The sequence below is a fragment of the Aulonocara stuartgranti genome, assembly GCF_965226115.1.
Source record: "Aulonocara stuartgranti genome assembly, chromosome: 12".
In the NCBI taxonomy this organism is placed as follows: Eukaryota; Metazoa; Chordata; class Actinopteri; order Cichliformes; family Cichlidae; genus Aulonocara; species Aulonocara stuartgranti.
Window position 1 is genome coordinate 22,021,046 of NC_138948.1, and position 21,547 is coordinate 22,042,592.

At 41.1% G+C, this 21,547-nt stretch overlaps 1 long non-coding RNA gene across 1 annotated transcript in view; it reads left to right on the forward strand.

Moving 5' to 3' along the window:
• Positions 1 to 195: 195 nt before the first annotated feature.
• LOC309718959 overlaps positions 196 to 21,547 on the forward strand; it is a 56,473-nt gene continuing 35,121 nt past the window's right edge. Inside the window, exon 1 of the long non-coding RNA XR_014280121.1 lies at positions 196 to 378. This is a non-coding gene — a long non-coding RNA (uncharacterized lncRNA). The remainder of the gene's footprint in view (positions 379 to 21,547) is intronic.

Sequence of the window (21,547 nt, forward strand, 5' to 3'; positions counted from 1 at the left end):
CAGCAGCTCCCTCCTCCTTCTTCTTTAAATGAGCCAGGACAACATAAAGTTCACACTGCTAAAGCTGGTTTGTGACTATATGTTAGTTAAAATCAAGGATTTTGATTATTTGTTAGTGGGGGGTGGGGAAAAAATGCGCAACAGAAACGAAATCACACGGTATGTTTAGACAGAGCCACTCAACCCCCCACCCGTGTTTCCGCACGCCCTCATTTGCATAAACATGAGTAATTTATGAATAATAAATGCCCTTGCATTCAGCGGGAGCCGTTAATTTGCATATCACCACAGCTACAGTTTTATTTCCTTAGTGCGGCGTTATCATGAAGCCCTTCGAGCCTGCATAAAACCAGGCTCAAAGAAATGACGCTTTAACAGGTATGTGCGCACTTGGGACTATTTTATATAATCTTAACCTTTTTCTCTACAGGCGCTTTCCGTGTGAACGCTCGCGTCTGAGCTCTGTCTGTGATAGGCTTGTGCACAAGGCTACGGCGGGCTTCTACACTAGCCATCGCTCGGTCTTGCCCTGTAAATTGCATAAACATGAAGTGCCGATGCATTATTGATGAGACCATTGCAACGTTTACTGTATGTGCGCATATGTGTGCGTGCGCGGGACTGACTGTGCATGCACGCTTGTGTTGTCAGCCTAACACCTCTCCCTCTGCTATTTCGCATAATTCTGCAGTGTGATGACTTATTTTTGTCTTTCTGTGTTGTGTTGGACTATCTTGAAGGTTTTTGTTTGTTTGTTGTTGTTTTGTTTTGTTTTTACATTTCTGCTGTTTAATTTGTCATTTATATATGTATGTGTAGGGTTTTTTTTTCTGTTTTGAGACTTCATCACTTCATCCTGTGCCTTCACTATTTACAAAAGAAATGCTGGCTTGATGGTGAGGCAGCAAGTGAAATCTGCCTCCCCGTGAGTGTGTATGTTCATGTGATGGGTGATTTGAAGGGAGAGACACCACAGTTTTAGGTCAGGTGTGTGTGTGTGTCCCTGTGAGTAACGGTTGCTCCTATGCAATCTGACAGGCAGTGTTTTATGGGAAATCAAACTTGGGTGATTTTGTTGCATTGCCAGATCAACTGAATGATCTTTGAGCCTCCCTGATCGAGTTAGACTCATCCTCCCAGAGTCGAGCCCACACTCCTGCCTGTTATATTTCAGCCGCATATGAAAACCTTTTCAGGCGTGCTGAAATGATTGCTATTCACGGACACAAAGTCAGCTAAAATTCAGCCGCCGATGCCATGTGAACCATCACCTCGCCTGTACGCAGCTTTGTAAACTATTCATGGCGGTGATAATGCTGAGGAGGGAGGCGAGGAGAAGCTGGAGGAAGATAATCCCCACCCCGTGGCCCACCTTCCTCATCTCATCTATGAAGTTACTTTCTAGCATGAGAGGAAATAATCTGGATATAACCTTGACAATGATGCAGATGATTTACCAGAATGAGCCTGCCTAATCCATTTTTTTGCCCGCCCTTGCCCTGATATTCCTCGTGTTTGCTGCAGCTTTCATTCCATTTCAGCTTCACACGCCAACAATTAAATCCCGATTCTGACTCGTCGCATATTAATTTTCTACTCTCCATCCTGCAGCATCCAACGACACCCCCACCCCACCCCATCCAAATTGGTACCCAGGTTGCTATGGCAACCATAAGTGGCAGTGCTGATGTCAGAAACTCCTCCAAGGACAGTCATGCAGGCATTGGGTCAGGTGATATGCAACGCTGCTGGGCATCCAGGAACAAAATGGCGGCCACCCCCCCCCCCACCTCAGTTTTCTTTTCTTTTTCTTCTTTTTTTTATTAACCACATGTGAGACTCTCTCTTTGAGCTTAAATAAAAGCGTGGAGTGCACCTGTGATCCTCCCCCCCCCCCCACCTCTCTTTTTTTGTTTTGAAATGTGTGATATGGATGATGTGGGATATTCTCTGTGTGATTGGTGTGAGGGAAAGGCATCACAGAGCTGAGCTGTCTGAGCCCCTCAGAGATCGGCTGCCTGTCTGAAGAATTTAGAAATCTGTCTGGCTATTTAAGCGCATTCACATCTGTGTGTCCCTTTGTGTTTGAATGTGTCCGTACACTGGTTTTCTCAGGTTGGCATTAAGCAGTCAAAGGTTCCCCCTCCCCTTCAGACTCTCAGCGCTCCCCCACTGCCTCTTTCTCTTCTCTGTCTCTAATTGAGCTTTGTGTCTACCTCCATCTCCATTCAAATCCAGCCTCATTTGCATACTGCCGCTGCGTGCTGGACAGCTCCCCAGCTGTACTGTACAGAACTAAATGAGGAACACAGACCCACTTTGCGTGACGTGAATACTAAGCAGGCGCGATAGTCATTTTCCTGTTTCCTGAAAATACAGCTACCTGAGAGATCAGGGGTAAATAGGAAGGAGTGCGGTCGTATCAAATCAGTTGCATTCACAGTCAGACGGGCATTACCAGACTGGGAAGGGGATGCTGATATAAAGGCAGAATTAATTTTTTTTTCTTAAACGAAACAAGGCAAAACATCATATACTCTAATTTGACTTAAAAGTTGCCAGAGGTGTTGTGATGTAGGCTACGAAGGTTTCAAGCTGACATCATTTATATTTGTATTTAAATTTAAATCCTGGAAATTCTGCAGGAAAACAGGATTCACCCACTTTCTTTTCCTTTTTTTTTTTTCCTTTTGCCAGTTACGTGACAATTTTGCCCCATTTTGGCAGGTTTAATTTGAACCCTACTGCCCTTTAGCTTTACTCTCACATCATTCCCTTTGAGGCCCGATTTTAAGGTCCCTTGCATTTTAGCAGAGGAAGTTGCTCAGCATTGAGGAATTTTTAGGGACGTTTTGCTTGAGTGCACAGAGACACGTAATTATGCTGTATTTTTGATGCACTCCAGTCACATTTAACAGAATGTTAAGCACGCTCTTAATGGGAAGCTTAAAACCCCCCCAAGGCCAATTTTCATTTTGAGCATACTGGTAGAGATTTGTGACATTTCAACTCATTTCAGTATTCAATCAAAGACATAGCTCTAGGGAGAGCACAACTAGCATGCTCTTTACGGTAAATCCAACTGTCCTTGGCTTTCCTATGCAGCCGCTTCCTCCATAGTCACACCTTTGAGAATTGGAGCAAATTAAATGACCCATTTTAGCTTTACCTTGAAGACAAATGCAAACAGTGTGAAAATGTTTCAGTTTTTTCTTTTCTTTGTTTCTTCAGTGAGTTTGAATATAAGGGCTTTATTTAGAAAACAAAATCACGTGTGCTCATTTTTAAGTGTCTGGCAGTGTTTAAATCAGCAGGGAATGAAAAACACATTGTGCTCCATCATTCTGAGCACCTTAGGCATTGAGGGGAATGTAGAGGAGGACAGACAGAGTGATGTTAAGGTACAGTCATTCTGGTGAAAATCCAATCCATACTGTACAATGCTCCAACAAGTCCACCAAATGACCCTTTATATCAATGTACAATGTCCTCACCTCTCCAAATAGCCGGGCCATTCGAGTGAAATGCTGTACAGGTAGAATGTTGTGTGACCAATCTCTGGGCACTGTTGCTGCTCTATTTGAACATAAAATAAAACAAATATCATATATATATATATATATATATATATATATATATATATATATATATATATATATATATATATATATATATATATATATATATATATATATATATAATATTAGGGTATAGTTTGGATTGTTATTATTACTTAATGTTTGTTTGTTTTCTTTTTATTTTTTAAAAAAATCTATTATCTCTCTTCCATAACTTCTTCAGTTTTTAGGGTAAAATAATTGCAAAGAAACTAAATGAATCCCCAGTGTCTCAAGTAATAGATCAGTATGTTTTGGTTATTACTTGTTGTTAAATTTAAGAAAAAAAAAGTATTTTTCGTTCATTCTAAATTTTCAACTTTAAAAAAATCAACACTTTTCCTCGATAGCCACATTTTTAATGGGTTCGTACCATCACAAAAGCGTTGTGCCCGTGTGTGTGTGCGCGCGTACATGAGGGCTGTACATCAGTGTGAATTAGCTTTCAGAGGGGGGTTATGCATCTTAATCTAATTAAGAACGAAGTGCCTGAATATAGATGAAGAATTATGAGCTTCAAATTGGGGGAGGGGGAGCTGCGTTTGATCAAGTCAAGTTGCCCAGCAACCAAAACCATTTATTTCAGACAAAAAAAAAGAAAGAAGAAGAAGCCCTCTAAGCTTTTATAATCGGGTTGTCTGCATTAAAATGCAAAGGACGTTGGCAGACTGCACCTGAAGGATGGCAAAAATTAGTCAGGGTAAATTCTCAACTTACAGGTGAATTGCTGACCTTCTGCAGTAAGGGCCTGTCAAAATAAACCCTTAAACCCTGCAAATCAGCCCAAATAAGCTTTCAGATGCAGCTTGTAAAAAGGAAGTGAATAAAACCGAAGTGCATTTGCATACACTGTGTTTTTCTTCCCTCTGTTTGAGCATGCTCAAGCGTGTTTAAACACAGTTGTTATTAATTAAACTCAGTGTTGAATTTTACACTCAGATTTACTTGTTTAAATGAATCACTTTAAAATTAAACTCCGTTTAATTACAGACTGATAAAAAAAAAACAAAAAAGCATGTTGTGTAAAAACTACATCTATTTTGCCACAATCATCATGAAAAAATATTTAAAATAGTTTTTTGATGTATTATTTTGTGAAATAATCATAATCTTTTTTATTTCTTAAAAATCCATATATTTGACAAACATTAACTTATAGAAGTACTCTCTTTGGCTCCTCTAATCGAGACACGAAAGCTGGGCATTGAAGTGCTCCTGCTGTAATCTCTGGCACCCTCCCCTCTTTTGTTTTCCTAATTGCCACCACCCTTTTTTGTTAGAGGGCATTCTTATAAGTGCATCAATCTGAGCTGGAGAGGACTGAAGGCTTCCTGTGGACTTCCTGTGGACTTCGACAAAAAGCCCTGTCAGGTAGATCAGCCATTAGTCACCAGTCTACATTGTCTCTGACAAATCTGACGTTTAAAGTAGACGCGTAATTCCAAAGCACTCTCTGTGCAGAACAAATTGCAAACATTTTATTCCGGAAACATCATAAATGTTGGCTGGAACAGAAAACATATTGATGGAAAAATAATTATTTAGATCTTTACCCAGTTAAATTTGATTACAACAAACAAATAGTAATTGACATTATAGCATTTTTTTTAAGTTAAATGTAATTACTGCCATTTTTTAAAATTTAGTTCTGCTATGATTTAAAGAAGATTTTTTGGTATTTCATCTTGTGACATAAAGTCACCTTCATTTTTGATCCGGTCATGCAACAAGAGCAACAACAACAACAATAATAATGCTAATAATAATAATAATATTAATAATATTAATAATAAAAAATAAATAAATTGGAAAAAATATTTATAGATCCTCATTCTTGTCTTTTTAACTGTGTATCTGAACAGTACAGTAACTGTACTTATTCCTACGACTTCAGTGTAATGTGTAGTAAACAGTGCCACACAGCCCTGATTAAATAATGCCCTCTTGTGGTCTTTGTATGAGGACTACTGAGGGGAAGTAAAATTAGAAATTAATATAATCAGCACTAGAAATAATACACTTTTATGCGTTTGTTCATTTGCTTTAATTTCCACACACACCCAGTACTTGCATCACATTTCCACTCATGTTGTTATATCCACGTCCCATTTTAATTGTGTTTCTTGCGAGTGTCATTTAAAAGAAACCCCCAAACACACAAACGCTCACACACATAAACTCGCTCACTCTTTTTTTTTTCCTAATGATTTGAGTTACTCTTTCTTTTCACTAGATGGGGTAAGAGCATCATTTAATAGACCATTAAGCCTAGCAAACGTTGCCCCACTGCACCTTTGCAAACAACGATATCATGATAAAACTCTTCTTTAATGATTTTTTTATAGAAATCCAAAGTCTAAAATGGTGTCAGCTTTGCAGGTTTTGCTTAAAGTACTGAACTTTCTTCCCTTTGGGCCATAAGCAGCACTTACCAAAGTGCCTCAGATGCAAAGAAAAATCGGAATATCACAAAATGTACAAAATATTGGAATACTGGTTCATACTGAAATATCAGTTCTGCTTTGCTTCTCCAAAGCATTTTGCAAACTGGATATAGAGATGATTTGCAAAGCTTCTGCTGCAGTCTGGGCCGAGCTACTCTGAATATTTGCAGTGTTTGTTTTTAACAGAATAACTCTCAGAAAAACACATCTTCCTGCTGTACAATATTTTTGAATCTATTTTAGATTTCATTTCATTCTTTTTCTCATATATTCAGTCTCTCAAAATTGTGTTTCTCTGCAACTCATAAAGTTTTCTCTCTGTCCTCCTTCTTTATCAGCACCCTCCCACCCTCGCTTCATACATTCATTTCAGAGTACCATTAGCTCATGCTTGTGTTAGGGCCGCTGTTGTTCATCCCAGCCCAGCTCCTCAGTGTGTTTGAATTGGCATACGAAAGAGAAGGGGCGAGCTTAACCGCCAGAACTGTGAGACTCTGTGGAGATGACAAGTAGCTCCTTGATTAACCCATAGGCTGGTTCAGCAGACCCACACTTTGCCTGTGTTCTTTATTCATTTCCCTTGTCCCTTTCTTTCAGAAAGAGACCCAATAGGGCCCAGCAGGTGAATGTAAAGAAACGTGAGAGGACTCCCCTCTGATCAGCCTTTCAGACCCAGACAATGGGCCAGCCCACCTCTTGTACTGCTGCATTAAAACCCTGATTAAAGCTCTTCCTGTTAGCGATTGATTGAGGATGCAAAACTAAAACCAACAAAAACCCGCACTGCTGAGGCCTGATAATGACTGGGCCCCACCTACAAAGCACAGGCTTCAAATGATTAGTGGGGTTTTGTTTTCTTAGTAGGTGTGAGAGTGTGTGTGCGTGTGAGTGAGTGTGTGTGTTAGAGAAAAAGAGAGAAGGGTTAGGGAGGAGAGGTTGTCTAACCATACCAGGAGGTCTTCGGGCTGATAGTTGTAATTAATCAACGGGCTTTCTAAGAAAAGACAACAAAACTTTCTTTCTTTCTGTAGTGTCTGTAGACGTGCACATTGGGATTGTGTATGCATATCCGTAAATGTGTATGTCAACACAGTAAAAGGAGATGATTAAGAAAAAATGTTTCTTTGGCTTAAAATCTATTAAATAGAGATATAGGATTGCATACACCTTTAATGTGTTTGAAATATATATATTATAAAGTGCAGTGGAGTTTTTTTTTTAAATGCTTAACATTACTTCAAGTGATTAATTTGTGTTAAATTGGGGTTGTTTTCCTTTAATAAAAGAATAAAACTGTATCCCAAATATGCCTTCAGCCTGTGCAAACTTTCACACACTTATCATAATCAGGCTTTCGACTGAAGATTTTTAAACGCTCACGCTCGTCATTGTTATGTAAACAGCCTTTTTTGCATGTTAATCCTTTTACGAGAGAACATTAGCGAGGTGCATGACGACATGGGAAATGATTTGTGGAGAAGACGCTGAGAAGGCTTTAACAATATGCGTGTGTGTGCATCTAGAGGGGGAAAAAAAGGGGGGGGGGGTCTTCTTGAACCCATAAATATTGCATTTCTTTGTTTGATGGATGTTTGACGCATTTTCATGCTTCCTTAACAAATTCCACTGTCATATTTTTCCTTTTGTCAGTCATCTTCCAAACAGCAGATCCTGACAATTATCCCAGAGAAACTCCTGATCAAAACCACCTTATTCTCTCTGCTGCTCAGCTCCGTCACACACTGATTCCGCATCACTCTTTTCCTTCCCGCACACAGTCTTTATTTGATTCCAGATATGTGTACTCCACCACTCATCTGCTCAAATGCAAAAAAAATTGCATTTATAAAGCGTCCGTGTCATGTATATTTCACAGATTTTGTAATGTCTATTTGTCGATGCATCTGAGTTATTACAGTGTTGCAGCGCAGTGATTGTCATAAAGGTTTCGTTCTTAGTACTGTAGCAAAGCAGCTCATTCACAGATCCGACACTGAAGGGAATTTCATGAAATTAAGGCTTTTGTTAACGATGGACGTGGCGGCAAAATAATGGTAGCGATGGCTGGAAGAGGTGAATCTTTTCTTTTCTTTTCTTTTTTTTTGCTGGTTATTTTTGCTTTTGAGCTTTGTCCCAACAACAGTTATAGATGTGTGAATTAAGTGAACGATACTGCTGAAGATGTCAAATTGATCAAATAGGAGCGATGCATAATTAATCAAATTGCAAGCTAATATTTATTCATTAATATTTTCAGTCTGTGCAGTTTTGTTTTGTTTTGTTTTTTTCAAATAACTGCATGTTAATTTTGCAATATTTCATTTAAAAATGTGTTCAAAGACTGGAAACTACCAGAAAAAACATCACACAGACATTCCTGGAGTCTCTGAGTAGCAGGAAGGCAAAAAATAGAGACAGACAGGTAGAGGAAGGCACTGAGGAGGCCCTCAGGCTGCTGTGAGGGTCCTGGACAGATTGGCTTTGGGGCTCCACAACGATCCTCACATCCCACACATTTATCAGTGCAGGGTTACTGTACCACATAGTGCCTGCACTTACACTGTATGCTCATGCAAACACACACACACGTTTAGACCCAGACGTACGCCTACGCCTGCTGTAAGCCTTATAGCCTTTTTAACTTCTTATGTACACCTCTTCCTCCCACTCTACTGTTATTAGCCTCACGCAATCACAATACCTGACTCCACCTCCTGGCATGTATATGAGTCAGAACAATATGCAACTCAGTTATTTTCACGAGCCGTAGTTAGGCCATGCGTACAGTTTCGCCACTGCAAAATCAAAGGAATCGAACTGGGAAAAGACACTAGTACAAAATAAGGAATTAGCATGGCGAAGAAGCACATGGTGTGCTATGTTTTTAAACACAGTTGTAGGAGTTTTGCTTTTATTCTTGCAAAACCTATTCCCAAGTCCTGAGACTTATGTGTAGACTATGCTTTTTTTAGTTTTATATGAGACATATGTGGCCTCAGGCTTATGAAATTAAACTTAAACTTCTAACTGGGAGTCTGTATTTCTTTCACCTGGTGCACCACTTTGTGCTTCAGAAACGTTTTGCTTTTGGATGTTAGTCGTCCTTGCAGGCAGTGGGACAAGCAGGGTTTGTTGATATCTGCACGAAGCTATGAAATACAGGTCTTGTGTTCCACTTAGGTACTGCATTCACCCTGGTGATTTATTATAGAGAGAACATGACATTAATCTCTCCCTAGAATTCTACTTTTCACGAGAATTTGCTGCCAGTCACAAACGAAAGTCCATGTAATGAGTAACATATGGATTAAAAATGAAAGGATTGTGCTGTGAAAAAGGGAAAAAAAAGTAATTTTGATATACACATACATTATTTAATTGCTCTGATTTATTTGTTTTTCTGGATAAGTCTGATAATCAGTGTTATGACAAACTCTTACGATGACTGTATTTCCAGGTCCTACGGTAAGCACAAGACTGGCAGTCTCGACACAACCCCTGTCCTCAGCCTCAACCCCCACCCTTGTCCTTGCCCCCACCAACCCACCCTTAACAAACTGTAGTCCTCCACAGCACAAACAGAAGCACGTTGTCACGCACTCGACCCCCCGTGACAGCACTGGGTCACGGAAGCCGATGATGGGCTGTGTGTACCATCAAACACACATGTCATTGTGAAGGGCTGCCAGATTGTCAGTAACTCTTTTCATCCAACCCTAAAATATCTCAGTCCAACTCCGGCTCCTCACACACACACACACACACACACACACACACACACACACACACACACACACACACACACACACACACACACACTCAGACAGATTGGCTCAGTATCCCAGCCTGCCTGACCCTGGTGGATGTGGATCAGTGCAGAGGCACTGACAACTCTGTCTCTGGCATGCCAACACGCCTGGTGTCGATGAAGTGATGCTTTGAATTAGAAGTGCGTTTGATGCTAAAGAGGAGCTAACCTGATTTGACTGGCTAACGTGATTTGAGTGAGCTCAGACAAAGATAAAGAGCTACGGTGTGTGGAGAAAAATGGATCCCTGCCAGCCCGATCTGCTTATTCAGTCGATAATGGACACAAATGCAGCCAAATGAACCCAAAGGTTCAGCACAGAGCTAATCTAAAATGCTAACAGTTGGCCTTGCATTGCACACTATTGCAGGTTTTATCACTATGGTTATCTAATAGCCTCTGCTAACTGCTCTTGAGCATTACAAGCATTTAATGTGGCTATCATTGACAGGGTCATTAAGTGTTATCTGATGTGATTGTTATTCACTAAAGGGAGGCATTAAAATGTGAACACATTATGTCTGTGTGTTTCCTAGCGATGATTGGAATTTTATATTTTTTGTGTCGATGTCCATCCCTCTTACTGTATTTGTTTAGCTTTGAATACATTCACAAATAAAATGTTTTTTTCTCGCCGGCGCTGTGGTTAATTTTGTTGTGAGAAGAGCTTTTGATGAGCAAGTCCAGGCTTCTGGGGGTGTTCTCAGAGGTGTCAGAGTGCCAGAAATGGTGAGACACAAAGCGTTGATTGGGCTGAGGTGGGTGCATTTGGAGATGCAGGGGGGGGGGGGGGGGGGGGGAATCTGACTATTAGGATGCCCATTTGGATCTGTGATTTTTTTTGTTACAGAGACTTTCCCTGTAGCATCGAAGGAAAAAGCAGACTTTTTTTGCTTTATATGTAAAGAAGGTACAGTCCCCCACCCCAACCCCACTCCATAAGGAATACAGAATAATTGTACAGAACAAAGCTTCCCCTCACGTTTAAGGTCAAATCCTTGCTTTCTGTCTAATGAAAAAGCAAGCAAACAAACCCTCATATAGCGATAACCGTATAATGAAGAACAGTTTTGCCACCAAACATTCTGCATATTATCAGCTGTAACATCTGTGATATACTCATTGCTGTCACACTTGTCAGCATTCGTTGTGGATCTCTGTGGGGTCAGAGGTCACAGGTGGTCTCAGCAGGGAGAGCAAACCAAAGCTGGGCCTTCTTGTGCTTTTCACAGAAATGCCTTCATGATCTCCGAACGAGGGGCCTTGCTCCTGAAGGCCAACCCCTGTTGGCCCTCTAATCCTGTCTAAATGAACCAGGAAGATGGCTTCTCTGCTCTCTCTCTCTGACCTTTGGGTCCTTCAACACCTCCCAGTATGTGAGAGGATTAGTAAAGCAGGCCTCTAGCATCCCTGCTGTCTCAGTGTAGAGCTGACCCACAACCCTGTGGCCAGGTGGAGCTGTGCAGTGGGTGGATACCGAGGACTGAATTAGCCACTCTCTTCCTCCCTAAATGAGGTGTCTTGAGGGGCGCCAGGTAAGACAAGTCGCAAGGGGTCGGCAAACCCCTGTGGTCTTACACAAAAAAGAGGCAGAAGATCACCTGCCGCTTTCTAGATCAAATGAGGGCTTAAATAGGGGGTTCTTCTCTTGTCAAATCTCTCTCCATGAATACTCAGGAAGACCAGAGACTACTGTATAGCCTCCCCCAGTCTTGGCCTCCTGTAGACCCAAGACCCTGTTGACTGCTAACACCCCTGTACTTCACCCAGGTCCCCTCACAGTAGCCATCAAGCTCTTAATTCCTACTCTCAGCCCATCACTAAGTACTCTGTGCATAATGGACCTATAATCAACCCCTGTCCAATGGAGCCTTTTCTCTCAGCATGTCTGCACTCATGTTGAGCTTGCATGTCGAGTTGCAATGAGATGCTAATTAGACTTCATATCTACAGGGCTAATCTGTGTGTTCACATTCAGGTGCTTTTAATCCACTCCATAGCCGAGCAGCTTGCTAATTTGCAGGTAGTATTACCATATACTGGTCAAGGGAAAAGGGTAAGATTATTTTATTTGATGAAATATGATGTAGAGATGTTTGAAGGTAGCTGCTGGGATACATTTAAAGGAGTAATTTCTAAGCCTATGCACAATATGTTCTACTACTTTATGGTTAATGGTTAGATCCTGCTCCTGCTACCAAATAACCTCATCAACCTGTACTGTATGACAAGGTAAGTGAGAGGTGGGGCGATCTAGGTGCCTAACACAATGCCCCTTGTCAGTCAGCCTCATTCCTGGGGGTGAAGAGGGGAGAGGGAGGGTGCAACAGAGGCAGCCACAGGCCCTTTGGTCTCTGCGATTGGCCTTAATCCGCCAGCTAATAAGTTCAGAGAGGAGCCATATGCTGCGGTGCAATGTGTGGGGAGGGGAGTGTTGCCTCATGTTACTTACACCAGGCCGGCGCTTTCCTAGGTACCGCCCTCCCACGGTCTGTGCCTTTGTACTGGGGGATCAGCCCTCTCCACGCTGTGAATGGTCCGAATTGATTAAACCCCACCGTATAATTGTCAGCAAATCCTAGCGAATCATTTCCCATCCATTTGAAAAGTACAATGTGCATTTCTCTTTTTCTCCTCGCTTCTTTTTCTTCCTCACCATCCCCACCCCTCAACGTCCTTCCCCTCCTGTTTTTCTTCTTCTTCTTCTTCTTCTTTTTTTTTGTAAGGTCTCCAGTTTGTCCCTGCATGCCACTCTTGGTCCCCCGTGCATGAGAGGGAAAGCAGAAGCTGTTGGAGGAAGAGGATGAGAGAAAGCAGGGTGAGGAGGCATAGGGTATGCTTGGTTGGACAGCTGGCCATAGATGAAAGTGGGCAAAGGGGACACGAGTTTTAATCTGTGGCCTAGGCCAAAGAGCAGAGTGCTTATCTGAAACCTTACCTGCCTAGGCGCAGCCAGGGAAGAGCAAGGTCACAGTAGGTCAAAGTCAGGCTGTCAAGATTTTAAGGAAGCAAAAGAAACGGAGCAACTTAACTGTGGGCATATTTTGCTGCTAAATTCAAAGCGACTTTTAGATGAGTTCAGTGTAGAATGACCTTTTATGTAAGTGTGACTTTTAGCACAGATTAAAAATCAAATGGTTTATTTTGTATACCTTTATGAGACCTTTTCAATATTTCATATATTTACATTTTTTTTTCTTTAATTTGGTTGCAGTTGCATTATTAATCTCTAAAGTAGAAACAATGAGCCTGTGATACTTCCCTTCATTAATTCATCCATGTCTTCAACAGCCTTTTATTGATCTAAGAAAGCTCTAGACATTGAGTCATGACCGTCTGACCCCACCATTTAACCTTTAACCTCAGCTATGGGCCAAAGCATTTCACAGTTTACGGAAACTAGTAATCATTTCGTTCTTTGCCCGTTTTTCAGCTGGCCTCACCGACGCTTGAAAAACATTTTTTTTTTACTGCTAACCACCCTGTGTCAATGTGCTGTGTCTCACATTCTGATATAAACAAGATCTCTTGGAGATCCTCATCACGTATGGGATCATATGCATGAAAACAGTCCCTGTCACGAATCCTGTAACCTGACATTGATCTTCAGCTTTGATCCTTGGCTTTCATTACTAGCTGAAGGGCGTTGTTTGTGAGAGCGATCTTCATGTAAAGTGCTCATAAACGATCACAGGCCATGCAGGCAGATTTATGATCATGGGGGTTAAAAGGAGCTGCGGGACAATGCAGTGTCTCATCTATGCTCATAAGCTGCGTAGGTTCTGAGTTTGAATGCTGTCACGGTGGTGGTGCGGACACTGATGGCTGAGATGACAAGAAGGCAGGAGTGAGGTGGAAAGTGCAGGAAGTTTTCGTAGATGCGTTTGATGGATAACACAACCGACTCATTGCTAATTCAAATAAAAAGTACAGTGAAAAATGTGCATATGAATAAAAAACACATATTAAGATGCTAATTCTGAATGTAGCTAGTGGTCAGGAAATGTTGGCCTCTTATTTCCATGCATAACTGTTAGCCTTGCTATCCTTGATGGAAGAAGATAATCCTCAAAGGTTGTCCCTCTAAAGACCCTATCACGAGAGTTAATTATTGTTTCCCACTCATAGTTCTGCAGTGAAAATGACTGCCCTCTTGTCAAATTGCTTCCACACTGCTTTCCATCATAGTCCTTTGAGTTAACTGGTGCTGGACTGGGGATTCCTTGGTTTAACTGCTTTAGTTGCTAGAAGACCCAGTGTATTTGCTTGTACTGTAACATCACAGTCCACCAAGGTCGCTTGTACATCTGACTGTTATTAAGCATGGACATGTGCAACTACTGTTATGATACAGGTGCGCACAGCACTAATGCATATAAGTGCATCTGTGGCTACCACCACTTGACTATTTGATATCATTTGTTTTGCTTTTTTGGTCCTAATTATTGACTGAAAATTACCATTTCATTGTGAAACGTATCCTAAACCTAACCTCACTAAACCCCATGCCGGTATTTATTTGAGCCCTAATCCTAACCTATCCTTAACGTGTCAGGCCCAAGTTTTCAATGATGTCCATTAACTAGCCTGGTAGTTCATCAGCAGGCGTCTCCTGGGAATGAGGTTATAATGTGTGGTTTGCGAACTCTGACCTCTAGTGACCATAGTGGTCTTACCCGCACATGTGCTCCTGCAACAATGCGGTCACCAATAGAACCACGTCAAGGGTCTTAAGCAAACAGATTAGGCCCGTTGTCTGTAAATAGGATGACCAGCTGCCTCACTGCCCATCACGATAATTACGTGACCCGTGAAAAAGAAAACACAAGTACTAGTTTATTGGGGACTGAAGAGGTACTGTCATTTAAAGGAATTACTTGGTAAGATGTTAATGTACGGTGGGGTGGGGGGGATTTTAACAATCTTGTTAAAAAAAAATCGAGAGCGCAAATCTAAAATTTTTACAATTTTTAAAGCCCAACAATTGAAGCAATGTGAAATGTTTTACGCAAACCAATAACAGTGGCACTTAAAAGAATTTAAATGGTGTGAGCTTTGTGGCACGACAACAAAGAAACACCATTCTCACCAGCAACACTTTGCAAGGGGGTCTGGGTTTTTCATTTTCTCCTTAACCCCCACTGCACAGCAATTTGTCCCCTACCATTACACAGTAACCACCCTGCCTGTGTCCACCCAGTAACTCCGGCCCTTTCAAACCAAAATCTTTGAGGGCAAGTGCGGCTGACCATACCCTCACTTGACCTTCTTTGACCATATGGAGAGAGGCAGTGGCTAGATTGAGAAGACACTGTTGAAAGGTCAGAGGTTAAATGACCAGGACTGTTTACAAGGAGTTCAAACATCAGGCTCTTGTAAATTTTTTTGTCCTCAGCCTGTTAATGACTCCAGTGACCCCAGTTAAAGACTACAGTGCATTTCCAGTGTTATATTTAAACAATACTGAACCAGTGATTGCAGTAAAGTATAAACGTGTTCAGCAGCAGTTTGTAAATACAAACGTGATGCAAGAAAAGAATATACTAATAAGCAGCCACCAGTTAAGACTTAAGTCCATCACACCTTGGCTTCTATACATTTTCTCACACGGGTTATGAATCTGATTAGCGTAGGGTTTTCTTTTCTTTGGAGACCCTCTGTTTACATAAAGAGGCCCAGTGGGACCAGCCCCTGAGGTCAGGGGGTCGAACCTTGGTTGTCAGAGAGCCTTGTGACATTTCTTTCCCACGTTTCCTGGCAGCCATTGTCCATGGAGCAGCCCTCCTCCCCCCCACACCATTAACGTTTGGCCCTGGGAGGTAGAGTGGCGTGAGAGGGAGGCCTAGGGGCGTTGGACCCTCAGCGGGTCCCTGGGAAACGGGCGTAACCAGGCGGGGCTGAGACGAGCGGGGACAGCATGGGGTCATTTTCCGGCTTGCTGCCCCTCTAAAGGGCTTTGGAGCACAGTATTGCAGTATTGGCCCCAAGAGGAGTGTTGGTGTGGAAGACTGTATAAAGGGCTTTGTTTGTGCGTGTGTGTGCATATGTGTGTGTGTGTGTGTGAGAGAGAAAGAGGGAGAAAATGTGTGGGTGACGGCAATAAATTCTTGTCTTTTGATTATATTATCGGCTAATTATATTATTGGGTAAGGAAGATCAATGATGTCACAGGGCTTTTACGTAGCTTTGGCCAGTGCAGGAAAAAAGTGTGTAAAGATTTGAAAATGATGAATCAGCAATGGTAGAAACCAGCATCGAAGGTTTGGGATTGTCTACAAATCCTAAATTATTTTAATATTCTTTATGTGAGAATTTCAGAGCTTGCCAGCATTGAGAAAAGAATAAGAAAGAATGGCCTTACATAACACGGATACACACATGACTAGCGCTGAGAGCAAAGGTAGGAGCAGCTGAGGATCTTGAGGGAGAGTCACTCGGATGGTGTCACTTCTCTTCCTCCTTTTTTCCTCTTGAATGCGTGGTTAAGAATGGCAGCCGTTTTGTTTTTTATAAACAAAAACTAAACTAAAATTTAAAAAAAGATATTTTACATTGTTTTAGGTCATCGCCAGAGAATATTATGAATGTGGAAAAAAATTCTGTTCTGTTATTTCTTCTCGTTTCTACAACGTTTGCTTGTTACGTTCATCACAACTCCATTTAGTCCATTTAATTCACGATTGTTTTCTTCCTAACAAAGACTAATGGTGCACATACATATTGCTCAAGGTTGACGGAGGAGAGGAAGAGAACAGGTAAAGATTGGAATTTTTACACATGAAGAAAAAGCGAATAGCACAGTTTGTTTGTCTTTTATATATAGCATTCAGGAACCGGCATGGTCTGCCGGTTCCTGAATGCTATATATAAAAGTTTCAATAAAATGTCCATTCATCCCATTGTGAGTTTACCTGGGCTGAACGTATTACCAGTAGCATATCAGCCACAAGAACTGGCCTGATAGAATCTCTCCACTCTTCCAAATCGGAGACAAAACATTGCAATCTAGTGGCTGATTGCAGCTATTTTCTTGCTGCTCTCTTTAGCAGAATTGTTTCCTGGCCCCTTTCGAATTGAGTTTATCAGGTGTTGAACAATGGAATCGCGCTGGTTTATCAGGTGTTAAACAACTGAATAGAACATCGCAGAAAAGGTCACAACTTCTCGCAAACTCAAAACCAAACTTTGTTTCATTTTCATTGCGGGATGAGGCCACAAAACCTTTAGATATGAAAAAAAAGAAGAAGTCCTGGCTGCTTTGGATGCACTACAGTATTTCTTGTTGAGCAGTCCTGATGCGTGGGAGGGTGCCATTTTATTTTCAGATGTATTTATTCATGGATCTGACATTTTAAACAACCTCTGTGTGCCTGCAGAGTTACAAACCAAGCTAATTTGCTATCATATTCCATACGTTTAAAGCTCTGTCACATCCCATAGGCTGTGAGATCTGAAGACTATTCACTAGCCGTCTTTCTCGCTTCGCCTCCCGCACTCCCAAAGCCTGAACCTGAACTTGGGAGTGCAGGCAGAGATTTATATGCATGCCCCTCCTTTGATGGCAGGGTAAATATTCACACAGACAGCCAAGGTGCCCCCTTCATTACCCATGTGCTGTGTGTTTGCCCACCAGTTAAATTCTTAAGGGGATTGTTTGGGGAGATGAATGGGGCCAAAGTGCTGAAGGACGTATCGGAGTTCAGCAAACAAAACATCCTCCGATTGGCTCAGCAGCAGCAGCTTGGTCCAGTGAGCAAAGTTGGCTGCACGGGGGGTGGAGGTGGGGTGAGGGGGTGCGGTTAAGGGGAGGGTGGGGGGTGGGGGGACGAGCCGTTCTACGGTTTCGCCTGTCAATTAAGGCTGCTGTGAATGGCTAGGAGGTGGAGAGCTCCAGGCTGCGCTTGCCATCTCCTTGGTCCTGTTGGATCTGTGGAGATAGCTGAGGTGCCGTTCACCTCAAATAGGAAAACCACTGTCAATATTCATCTATTTAATAACCCTGCATGTGCTCACGGTGGCTTTTGAAGACTGTGGGGTCTGCATTTCCCTTTGATGTACCTTCATTGTCAGACCCTCTATCTCAAATCTTCGAAGATGGAATTGGTGACATTTTCTCTTTTTTCATTCATTCAATCCAACCTCAAAGGTTTCCTGCAGTATTTCTCTTGTCCAAGATGCTTTGTTGTATAGGGGGAGGGCATTCAAGTTGGCTGTAGTTCCTCAGTAGGATTTCTATCCCTGGGTAATGGAAGACCAGGAGATTTAGACAAGGATGGCACTGACTAAAATATACAGGGCTATATATACACACACAGAGATATATATATATATATATTTACATCTGCTATGACTGAAGCACAGATTGCACTATATTGCTATAATTCTGAGTTTTTTTCCTCTGAAGTGAAAAACACAAAGATGCACTGGTGCACGTATCTGTATACACACATGCATCCACTCGGACGCACAACTCAGTGTCACAATAACACCAATACCACATTGTAGCCCAGGTGAGGCCAGCACTGTCAGTAGAAAATAATGAATATTACACATTTTAGGCCCCTATTCCAGGAACTGTACTGAGTGTTAGGGCTCACTAATTAATCTGTTTGGCTTCATTATTTGATATTGTTTTTTATGTACGGTAGTAGCTGTCAGGGCTTGACAAAGGTACTGAGGTCTTCAGCATCCTGATCCTCAAGTCCAGGAATTCTACCAAGGGTGACTGCTAAATGACGAGTTTGCTAAGTCATCTGTTTGGTTTTATTACAACATGAAAATCAATCCAAAGGCACTACAATTCAGTCCAATCCAGTTTTTCCCCTCATAACACCAATTCATGAAAACCAGTGTGCTTCTTTAAAAAAACACACACACAGCTGAAAACACATCTATTTCGACAGGCGTTTGGATAATGTTCTTGTGAATTATGGTGTTTCTGTGTGATGTATTTTTAATACCCTTGTAAAACACTTTGTAATAGATTCTTGTCTTAAAAAGTTTTAGTTACGTACGTACTTACTTTCCTTATCCTGTAAGGTAAAGACTACACAATATTGAAGGATAACCCCAACAATCAGATAAAGCACGTAATTATATACATATATTGATTTGAGAGCTCCTCATAGAGAAACAGCCAGACTTTTGTTTGCTGGCAAATGTTTCATTTCAATATATGGAGCTTTCACTATAAAAATAGCATAAATATATTTATATATAAAATATATGGTATAAGGTTTAATATAAAGCACTGAAATGTTATAACGATAAACACATCACACTAGGATGAAGCGGATGAATTAAAAGAACAATGCTTGGTTATGCTTTATCGGTTTCTCTGTTATAGTAGCAAAATGTGTGTAAGTGTAGTGGAGACACAATTTTCATGTAATGTATGTAATGTATATTTTTGTTCTTTAAAATTTAGTAGATGTAACACTTGGTTTGTGGTGATGGCTGCTACACTGCAGTAATGCAAACACATTTACTGGGATACTAAGAACCCTCAAATGATTATGTTATGATATATGATACACAGGTGCATCAAACTTACTTTTAAATGAATGCATAATCACTTACCTTTCTTTTAATTCAATGAGCTAAAAATAGACATTCAAATTTAATGAACCACGTGTAAAATAGGCTGAAATATTTTTATTTTTCAATATTATGTCTTATTACATGTTCATAACAGAGCATAGTGGCTCTACACAAAGTATAAAACCTTCAAATAAACTAAACAAATATATTATATTGTTGTTGTTGTTTTTTTTTATGTAAACAATTTATCAAGATCTACAAATGTGTTTAACTTTACATACATTTTGGTACATATGTAGTGAATCTATATTCATCTCACAGTGAATATCGTGTATCTTATTGAAAAATCGTAACTATTAATAGCTTCACTGCAATTTTCGTGCTTACAAAGCCAGGTGGTAGGCCAGTTCTGGCCACTGGGTCACATGTTTGACACCCTTAATGTAAAGTCTATGTATAGAGTCCCAGTGAAATGAATATCATAGCTGTTTCCTCATGACAGAATATCTTTCGAGGTTTGTCTGGAGAAGGACATAACTGTGGAGCCGGCGCTCCTGAGCGTGCAGCTGCAATGTCTAACAACTTCCTCCGTTTCTCATATTCAGCTAATTTGAGTTTTCACATCTCTCCGTGGTGCTGTGCGCTCTATACATCTTCACCCACCATCCCCTCACATTTTCACTCCGTGCACTCTCACTCTGGAGGACCTATACACTCTCAGATAAGAGCAAATGAAGTCTCGTCTGCACAATTTGAAGCGCTGCTTTGTAGCTGAAAGTGAAATGGCAGCACCGCTCCTCTCTGCTCCTCTCCGTCTGGTAAAATAAGGGCCCTCTCGTTAAAAGCACTTTACCTGTGCTCCCTCTATGGATCATTATTCTCATTAAACAGATTTGGGGTTACATTCAAATCACAATTACTCCGAGCACTAACTGTTAATGGGCACAAGGGTTGAAAGAGTAAGAGAAATGTTTCTGACATTTCTTTTTATATCTCTCTTTGAGCGTGGAAGAGAACACATCAAAAGGTGCAAGGTGAGGCATAAACTCACCTAAACCAGGATGAGGATTCATTTCAAAGATGTGCAATATTGAACTGTACCTGAAATCACAGCCAAGGAATTTAATCTTTTCGCTGGATTTTAATCTTTCCCTCCGCTGGGGACAGTTTCTTACATAATGAGTATGTGTTTAAAATGTAGAAATGAGTTTTCTCTCCTGGCTCGAGTTACTAACTAGTGCACATTTTTTGACCCGATTTGACCTTTCGGTACTTAGTGAAAGTTTTTTTTTCTCTTTACAATATATAGCCCACACTACTCTGCTTCTGCGCGGTTGTGTGTGATTGTCTGAGGAGTGTTGTATATAGGGCTGGGTATCGTCACTGATTTCTAGAATCGATTCAATTCCGATTCACAAGGTCCCGAATCGATTTGATCCACGATTCGATTTAATTCGATTTGATTCGATTCGATTCTGGGAAATTTTGACAGTCAGAAATATTATAATTCAGATCAGTACATTTACATATTTTTGTATCTATTAAAAGGAAGCTGACACACGCAAGACTTTATCAAAGGTGTGAGCATCACAGCAGATGCCTTTGTGTCAAAGTAGCTGAAGATAAAACACAGAAAAACATGAAGGTGATTTTCCTGGCCTGGGATTTTATAAAAATATTCTGCAGTACATCAAAAACGAAAGAAAACCATTAATCAACATATGAACATCACCTCTGAAGTTACAGCGGTTTTATTAGAGACACGGCTAAGCGTTTTGCATTTTGCTTAATTTTAAAAAGTTTAAATTTGTTCAATATTGAACGGCAGAAATTAGGTTTACTTTTCGGAAGTAAGTAAAAGGGAAAAAAAAACGTCGGCCGACAGCGCTGTAAACAACGGTAGACTTGTGTGTAACAAGCAAGCGAATAATGCAGAAAAGAGAGAGAGAGAGAGAGCTGTGCATGAAGTGTGATTTTTATCCTGAAAAGTCAGCAAAAGTCAGAGGGAATTCATGACGATGTTTATGTGAAGCGTGGTTTGGATCTTCTTTTGCTGCTGGTTCGGTCAACAAAAAGGGCGTAAACACACAGCGCGGACCCGCGGATCAGAATCAGCGAGCTGTCGGCTTTCAGCCCCG